Source organism: Anopheles coustani (genome assembly GCF_943734705.1).
Source record: "Anopheles coustani chromosome X unlocalized genomic scaffold, idAnoCousDA_361_x.2 X_unloc_64, whole genome shotgun sequence".
NCBI lineage: Eukaryota > Metazoa > Arthropoda > Insecta > Diptera > Culicidae > Anopheles > Anopheles coustani.
The window spans coordinates 134,411-144,881 of record NW_026525175.1 but is presented as its reverse complement, the minus strand read 5'-3'; positions in this window follow the sequence as shown (position 1 = coordinate 144,881).

The following is a 10,471-nucleotide window of genomic DNA, read 5'->3' as shown; positions in this document are numbered from 1 at the left end:
CATGGAGATGAATCTTGATCTCCTACATCTCCCATCCCAACACAGCATCCCTACTTAAAGGCATCTCGGACTTAGTCGATTTTTCATAAATTCATAGAAATTCATATGTTAGGATGCTGCGAGATGAATCGGATGCTGCATGGAGATGAATCTTGATCTCCTACATCTCCCATCTTAATACAGCATCCCTACTTAAAGGCATCTCGGACTAAGTCGATTTTTCATAAATTCTAAGAAATTCATATGTTTCTATGCTGGGAGATGAATGGGATGCTGCATGGAGAGGAATCTTGATCTTCTTCATCTCCCATCTTAATACAGCATCCCTACTTAAAGGCATCTCGGACTTAGTCGATTTTTCATTAATACTAAGAAAAACATATGTTCGGATGCTGCGAGATGAATGGGATGCTGCATGGAGATGAATCCTGATCTTCTTAATCTCCCATCTCAATACAGCATCCCTACTTAAAGGCATCTCGGACTTAGTCCATTTTTCATAAATTCTAAGAAAAACATATGTTAGGATGCTGCGAGATGAATGGGATGCTGCATGGAGATGAATCCTGATCTTCTTAATCTCCCATCTCAATACAGCATCCCTACTTAAAGGCATCTCGGACTTAGTCGATTTTTCATAAATTCTAAGAAAAACATATGTTAGGATGCTGCGAGATGAATGGGATGCTGCATGGAGATGAATCTTGATCTCCTACATCACTCATCTCAATACAGCATCCCTACTTAAAATCATCTCGGACTAAGTCGATTTTTCATAAATTCATAGAAATTCATATGTTAGGATGCTGCGAGATGAATGGGATGCTGCATGGAGATGAATCTTGATCTTCTTCATCTCCCATCTTAATACAGCATCCCTACTTAAAGGCATCTCGGACTTAGTCGATTTTTCATAAATTCTAAGAAATTCATATGTTAGGATGCTGAAAGATGAATGGGATGCTGCATGGAGATGAATCTTAATCTCCTACATCTCCCATCTCAATACAGCATCCCTACTTAAAGGCATCTCGGACTTAGTCGATTTTTCATAAATTCATAGAATTCATATGTTAGGATGCTGGGAGATGAATGGGATGCTGCATGGAGATGAATCTTGATCTTCTTCATCTCCCATCTTAATACAGCATCCCTACTTAAAGGCATCTCGGACTTAGTCGATTTTTCATAAATTCTAAGAAATTCATATGTTAGGATGCTGGGAGATGAATGGGATGCTGCATGGAGATGAATCTGGATCTCCTACATCTCCCATCTTAATACAGCATCCCTACTTAAAGCCATCTCGGACTTAGTCGATTTTTCATAAATTCTAAGAAATTCATATGTTAGGATGCTGGGAGATGAATGGGATGCTGCATGGAGATGAATCTTGATCTTCTTCATCTCCGATCTTAATACAGCATCCCTACTTAAAGCCATCTCGGACTTAGTCGATTATTCATAAATTCTAAGAAATTCATATGTTAGGATGCTGGGAGACGAATGGGATGCTGCATGGAGATGCATCTTGATCTCCTACATCTCCCATCTTAATACAGCATCCCTACTTAAAGCCATCTCGGACTTAGTCGATTTTTCATAAATTCATAGAAATTCATATGTTAGGATGCTGGGAGATGAATGGGATGCTGCATGGAGATGAATCTTGATCTCCTTCATCTCCCATCTCAATACAGCATCCCTACTTAAAGGCATCTCGGACTTAGTCGATTTTTCATAAATTCATAGAAATTCATATGTTAGGATGCTGGGAGATGAATGGGATGCTGCATGGAGATGAATCTTGATCTTCTTCATCTCCCATCTTAATACAGCATCCCTACTTGAAGGCATCTCGGACTTAGTCGATTTTTCATAAATTCATAGAAATTCATATGTTAGGATGCTGCGAGATGAATGGGATGCTGCATGGAGATTAATCTTGATCTACTTCATCTCCCATCTTAATACAGCATCCCTACTTAAATGCATCTCGGACTTAGTCGATTTTTCATAAATTCTAAGAAAAACATATGTTAGGATGCTGCGAGATAAATGGGATGCTGCATGGAGATGAATCTTGATCTTCTTCATCTCCCATCTTAATACAGCATCCCTACTTAAAGGCATCTCGGACTTAGTCGATTTTTCATAAATTCATAGAAATTCATATGTTAGGATGCTGGGAGATAAATGGGATGCTGCATGGAGATGAATCTTGATCTCCTACATCTCCCATCTCAATACAGCATCCCTACTTAAAGGCATCTCGGACTTAGTCGATTTTTCATAAATTCATAGAAATTCACATGTTAGGATGCTGCGAGATGAATGGGATGCTGCATGGAGATGAATCTTGATCTCCTACATCTCTCATCTCAATACAGCATCCCTACTTAAAGCCATCTCGGACTTAGTCGATTTTTCATACATTGTAAGAAAAACATATGTAAGGATTCTGCGAGATGAATGGGATGCTGCATGGAGATGAATCTGGATCTTCTTCATCTCCCATCTCAATACAGCATCCCTACTTAAAGGCATCTCGGACTTAGTCGATTTTTCATAAATTCATAGAAAAACATATGTTAGGATGCTGGGAGATGAATGGGATGCTGCATGGAGATGAATCTTGATCTTCTTCATCTCCCATCTTAATACAGCATCCCTACTTAAAGGCATCTCGGACCTAGTCGATTTTTCATAAATTCTAAGAAAAACATAGGTTAGGATGCTGCGAGATGAATGGGATGCTGCATGGAGATGAATCTTGATATTCTTCATCTCCCATCTTAATACAGCATCCCTGCTTAAAGGCATCTCGGACTAAGTCGATTTTTCATAAATTCTAAGAAAAACATATGTTAGGATGCTGGGAGATGAATATGATGCTGCATGGAGATGAATCTTGATCTTCTTCATCTCCCATCTCAATACAGCATCCCTTCTTGAAGGCATCTCGGACTTAGTCGATTTTTCATACATTGTAAGAAAAACATATGTAAGGATTCTGCGAGATGAATGGGATGCTGCATGGAGATGAATCTGGATCTTCTTCATCTCCCATCTCAATACAGCATCCCTACTTAAAGGCATCTCGGACTTAGTCGATTTTTCATAAATTCTAAGAAATTCATATGTTAGGATGCTGCGAGATGAATGGGATGCTGCATGGAGATAAATCTTGATTTTCTTCATCCCCCATCTCAATACAGCATCCCTACTTAAAGGCATCTCGGACTTAGTCGATTTTTAATAAATTCTTAGAAAAACATATGTTAGGATGCTGCGAGATGAATGGGATGCTGCATGGAGATGAATCTTGATCTTCTTCATCTCCCAGCTCAATACAGCATCCCTACTTAAAGGCATCTCGGACTTAGTCGATTTTTCATAAATTCTAAGAAAAACATATGTTAGGATGCTGGGAGATGAATGGGATGCTGCATGGAGATGAATCTTGATCTTCTTCATCTCCCATCTTAATGCAGCATCCCTACTTAAAGGCATCTCGGACTTAGTCGATTTTTCATAAATTCTAAGAAATTCATATGTTGGGATGCTGCGAGGTGAATGGGATGCTGCATGGAGATGAATCTTGATCTTTTTCATCTCCCATCTTAATGCAGCATCCCTACTTAAAGGCATCTCGGACTTAGTCGATTTTTCATAAATTCTAAGAAAAACATATGTTAGGATGCTGCGAGATGAATGGGATGCTGGATGGAGATAAATCTTGATCTTCTACATCTCCCATCTTAATACAGCATCCCTACTTAAAGGCATCTCGGACTAAGTCGATTTTTCATAAATTCTAAGAAAAACATATGTTAGGATGCTGCGAGATGAATGGGATGCTGCATGGAGATAAATATTGATCTTCTTCATCTGCCATCTTAATACAGCATCCCTACTTAAAGGCATCTCGGACTTAGTCGATTTTTCATTAATTCTAAGGAAAACATATGTTAGGATGCTGCGAGATAAATGGGATGCTGCATAGAGATGAATCTTGATCTTCTTCATCTCCCTCCTTAATACAGCATCCCTACTTAAAAGCATCTCGGACTTAGTCGATTTTTCATAAATTCTAAGAAAAACACATGTTAGGATGCTGTAAGATGAATAGGATGCTGCATGGAGATGAATCTTGATCTTCTTCATCTCCAATCTTAATACAGCATCCCTACTTAAGGGCATCTCGGACTTAGTCTATTTTTCATAAATTCTAAGAAAAACATATGTAAGGATGCTGCGAGATGAGAGAGATGCTGCATGGAGATGAATCTTGATCTGCTTCATCTTCCATCTTAATACAGCATCCCTACTTAAAGGCATCTCGGACTTAGTCGATTTTTCATAAATTCTAAGAAAAACACATGTTAGGATGCTGCGAGATGAATGGGATGCTGCATGGTGATGAATCTTGATCTTCTTCATCTCCCATCTTAATACAGCATCCCTACTTAAAGGCATCTCGGACTTAGTCGATTTTTCATAAATTCTAAGAAAAACATATGTTAGGATGCTGCGAGATGAATGGAATGCTGCATGGAGATGAATCTTGATCTTCTTCATCTCCCATCTTAATACAGCATCCCTACTTAAAGGCATCTCGGACTTAGTCGATTTTTCATAAATTCTAAGAAAACATATGTTAGGATGCTGCGAATTGAATGGAATGCTGCTTGGAGATGAATCTTGATCTTCTTCATCTCCCATCTTAATACAGCATCCCTACTTAAAGCCATCTCGGACTTAGTCGATTTTTCATAAATTCTAAGAAAAACATATGTTAGGATGCTGCGAGATGAATGGGATGCTGCATGGATATGAATCTTGATCTTTCTCATCTCCCATCTTAATACAGCATCCCTACTTAAAAGCATCTCGGACTAAGTCGATTTTTCATAAATTCTAAGAAAAACATATGTTAGGATGCTGCGAGATGAATGGGATGCTGCATTGAGATGAATCTTGATCTTCTGCATCTCCCATCTGAATACAGCATCCCTACTTGAAGGCATCTCGGACTTAGTCGATTTTTCATAAATTCTAAGAAAAACATATGTTAGGATGCTGCGAGATGAATGGGATGCTGCATGGAGATTAATCTCGCTCTTCTTCATCTCCCATCTTAATACAGCATCCCTACTTAAAGGCATCTCGGACTTAGTCGATTTTTCATAAATTCTAAGAAAAACATATGTTAGGATGCTGCGAGATGAATGGGATGCTGCAGGGAGATGAATCTTGATCTTCTTTATGCCGCATCCCATTCGTCTCGCAGCATCCTAACATATGTTTTTCTTAGAATTTATGAAAAATCGACTAAGTCCGAGATGCCTTTAAGTAGGGATGCTGTATTGAGATGGGAGATGAAGAAGATCAAGATTCATCTCCATGCAGCATCCCATTAATCTCGCAGCATCCTAACATATGTTTTTCTTAGAATTTATGAAAAATCGACTAAGTCCGAGATGGCTTTAAGTAGGGATGCTGTATTGAGATGGGAGATGTAGGAGATCAAGATTCATCTCCATGCAGCATCCCATTCATCTCGCAGCATCCTTACATACGAATTTCTTAGAATTTATGAAAAATCGACTAAGTCCGAGATGCCTTTAAGTAGGGATGCTGTATTGAGATGGGAGATGTAGGAGATCAAGATTCATCTCCATGCAGCATCCCATTCATCTCGCAGCATCCTTACATATGAATTTCTTAGAATTTATGAAAAATCGACTTAGTCCGAGATGCCTTTAAGTAGGGATGCTGTATAAAGATGAGAGATGAAGAAGATCAAGATTCATCTCCATGCAGCATCCCATTTATCTCCCAGCATCCTAACATATGTTTTTCTTATAATTTATGAAAAATCGACTAAGTCCGAGATGCCTTTAAGTAGGGATGCTGTATTAAGATGGGAGATGAAGAAGATCAAGATTCATCTCCATGCAGCATCCCATTCATCTCCCAGCATCCTAACATATGTTTTTCTTAGAATTTATGAAAAATCGACTAAGTCCGAGATGCCTTTAAGTAGGGATGCTGTATTAAGATGGGGGATGTAGAAGATCAAGATTCATCTCCATGCAGCATCCCATTCATCTCGCAGCATCCTAACATATGTTTTTCTTAGAATTTATGAAAAATCGACTAAGTCCGAGATGCCTTTAAGTAGGGATGCTGTATTAATATGGGAGATGAAGAAGATCAAGATTCATCTCCATGCAGCATCCCATTCATCTCGCAGCTTCCTCACATATGTTTTTCTTAGAATTTATGAAAAATCGACTAAATCCGAGTAGCCTTTAAGTAGGGATGCTGTATTACGATGGGAGATGAAGAAGATCAAGATTCATCTCCATGCAGCATCCCATTCATCTCGCAGCATCCTAACATATGTTTTTCTTAGAATTTATGAAAAATCGACTAAGTCCGAGATGCCTTTAAGTAGGGATGCTGTATTAGGATGGGAGATGAAGAAGATTTAGATTCATCTCCTTGCAGCATCCCATACATCTCGCAGCATCCTAACATATGTTTTTCTTAAAATTTATGAAAAATCGACTAAGTCCGAGATGCCTTTAAGTAGGGATGCTGTATTAAGATGGGAGATGAAGAAGATCAAGATTCATCTCCATGCAGCATCCCATTCATCTCGCAGCATCCTAACATATGTTTTTCTATGAATTTATGAAAAATCGACTAAGTCCGAGATGCCTTTAAGTAGGGATGCTGTATGAAGATGGGAGATGGAGAAGATCAAGATTCATCTCCATGCAGCATCCCATTCATCTCGCAGCATCCTAACATATGAATTTCTTAGAATTAATGAAAAATCGACTAAGTCCGAGATGCCTTTAAGTAGGGATGCTGTATTAAGATGGGAGATGAAGAAGATCAAGAATCATCTCCATGCAGCATCCCATTCATCTCCCAGCATCCTAACATATGAATTTCTATGAATTTATGAAAAATCGACTAAGTCCGAGATGGCTTTAAGTAGGGATGCTGTATTAAGACGGGAGATGAAGAAGATCAAGATTCATCTCCATGCAGCATCCCATTCATCTCGCAGCATCCTAACATATGTTTTTCTTAGAATTTATGAAAAATCGACTTAGTCCGAGATGCCTTTAAGTAGGGATGCTGTATTGAGATGTGAGATGATGAAGATCAAGATTCATCTCCATGCAGCATCCCATTCATCTCGCAGCATCATAACATATGTTTTTCTTAGAATTTATGAAAAATCGACTAAGTCCGAGATGCCTTAAAGTAGGGATGCTGTATTAAGATGGGAGATGAAGAAGATCAAGAATCATCTCCATGCTGCATCCCATTCATCTCGCAGCATCCTAACATATGAATTTCTTAGAATTTATGAAAAATCGACTAAGTCCGAGATGCCTTTAAGAAGGGATGCTGTATTAAGACGGGAGATGAAGAAGATCAAGATTCATCTCCATGCAGCATCCCATTCATCTCCCAGCATCCTAACATATGAATTTCTATGAATTTATGAAAAATCGACTAAGTCCGAGATGCCTTTAAGTAGGGATGCTGTATTAAGACGGGAGATGAAGAAGATCAAGATTTATCTACATGCAGCATCCCATTCATCTCTCAGCATCCTAACATATGAATTTCTTAGAATTTATGAAAAATCGACTAAGTCCGAGATGCCTTCAAGTAGGGGATGCTGTATTGAGATGGGAGATGAAGAAGATCAAGATTCATCTCCATGCAGCAGCCCATTCATCTCCCAGCATCCTTACATATGAATTTCTATGATTTATGAAAAATCGACTAAGTCCGAGATGCCTTTAAGTAGGGATGCTGTATTAAGATGGGAGATAAATAAGATCCTAAATCATCTCCATGCAGCATCTCATTCATCTCGCAGCATCCTAACATATGTTTTTCTTAGAATTTATGAAAAATCGACTAAGTCCGAGATGCCTTTAAGTAGGGATGCTGTATTGAGATGGGAGATGAAGAAGATCAAGATTCATCTCCATGCAGCATCTCATTCATCTCCCAGCATCCTAACATATGTTTTTCTTTGAATTTATGAAAAATCGACTAAGTCCGAGATGCCTTTAAGTAGGGATGCTGTATTTAGATGGGAGATGAAGAAGATCAAGATTCATCTCCATGCAGCATCTCATTCATCTCGCAGCATCCTAACATATGATTTTCTTAGAATTTATGAAAAATCGACTAAGTTCGAAGTGCCTTTAAGTAGGGATGCTGTATTAAGATGGGAGATGAAGAGATCAAGATTTATCTCCATGCAGCATCTCATTCATCTCGCAGCATCCTAACATATGATTTTCTTAGAATTTATGAAAAATCGACTAAGTTCGAAGTGCCTTTAAGTAGGATGCTGTTTTAAGACGGGAGATGGAGAAGATCAAGATTCATCTCCTTGCAGCATCCCATGCATCTCGCAGCATCCTAACATATTAATTTCTAATAATTTATGAAAAATCGACTAAGTCCGAGATGCCTTTAAGTAGGGATGCTGTATTAAGATGGGAGATGAAGAAGATCAAGATTCATCTCCATGCAGCATCCCATTCATCTCGCAGCACCTCTAACATATGTTTTTCTTAGAATTTATGAAAAATCGACTAAGTCCGAGATGCTTTGAAGTAGGGATGCTGTATTGAGATGGGAGATGAAGAAGATCAAGATTCATATCCATGCAGCATCCCATTCATCTCGCAGCATCCCAACATATGTTTTTCTTAGAATTTATGAAAAATCGACTAAGTCCGAGATGCCTTTAAGTAGGGATGCTGTATTAAGATGGGAAATGATGAAGATCAAGATTCATCTCCATGCAGCATCCCATTTAACTCGCAGCATCCTAACATATGTTTTTATTAGAACTTAGGAAAAATCGACTAAGTCCGAGATGCCTTTAAGAAGGGATGCTGTATTAAGATTGGAGATGAAGAAGATCAAGATTCATCTCCATGCAGCATCCCATTCATCTCGCAGCATCCTAACATATTGTTTTCTTAGAATTTATGAAAAATCGACTAAGTCCGAGATGCCTTTAAGTAGGGATGCTGTATGAAGATGGGAGATGAAGAAGATCAAGATTCATCTCCATGCAGCATCCCATTCATCTCGCAGCATCATAACATATGTTTTTCTTAGAATTTATGAAAAATCGACTAAGTCCGAGATGCCTTTAAGTAGGGATGCTGTATTGAGATTGGAGATGAAGAAGATCAAGATTCATCTCCATGCAGCATCCCATTCATCTCGCAGCATCATAACATATGTTTTTCTTAGAATTTATGAAAAATCGACTAAGTCCGAGATGCCTTAAAGTAGGGATGCTGTATTGAAATGGGAGATTCAGAAGATCAAGATTCATCTCCATGCTGCATCCCATTCATCTTGCAGCATCCTAACATATGAATTTCTTAGAATTTATGAAAAATCGACTAAGTCTGAGATCCCTTCAAGTAGGGATGCTGTATTAAGACGGGAGATGAAGAAGATCAAGATTCATCTCAATGCAGCATCCCATTCATCTCGCAGCATCCTAACATATGTTTTTCTTAGAATTTATTAAAAATCGACTAAGTCCGAGATGCCTTTAAGTAGGGATGCTGTATTAAGACGGGAGATGAAGAAGATCAAGATTTATCTACATGCAGCATCCCATTCATCTCTCAGCATCCTAACATATGAATTTCTTAGAATTTATGAAAAATCGACTAAGTCCGAGATGCCTTCAAGTAGGGATGCTGTATTGAGATGGGAGATGAAGAAGATCAAGATTCATCTCCATGCAGCAGCCCATTCATCTCCCAGCATCCTTACATATGAATTTCTATGAATTTATGAAAAATCGACTAAGTCCGAGATGCCTTTAAGTAGGGATGCTGTATTAAGATGGGAGATAAATAAGATCCTAAATCATCTCCATGCAGCATCTCATTCATCTCGCAGCATCCTAACATATGTTTTTCTTAGAATTTATGAAAAATCGACTAAGTCCGAGATGCCTTTAAGTAGGGATGCTGTATTGAGATGGGAGATGAAGAAGATCAAGATTCATCTCCATGCAGCATCTCATTCATCTCGCAGCATCCTAACATATGTTTTTCTTTGAATTTATGAAAAATCGACTAAGTCCGAGATGCCTTTAAGTAGGGATGCTGTATTTAGATGGGAGATGAAGAAGATCAAGATTCATCTCCATGCAGCATCTCATTCATCTCGCAGCATCCTAACATATGATTTTCTTAGAATTTATGAAAAATCGACTAAGTTCGAAGTGCCTTTAAGTAGGGATGCTGTATTAAGATGGGAGATGAAGAAGATCAAGATTTATCTCCATGCAGCATCTCATTCATCTCGCAGCATCCTAACATATGATTTTCTTAGAATTTATGAAAAATCGACTAAGTTCGAAGTGCCTTTAAGTAGGGATGCT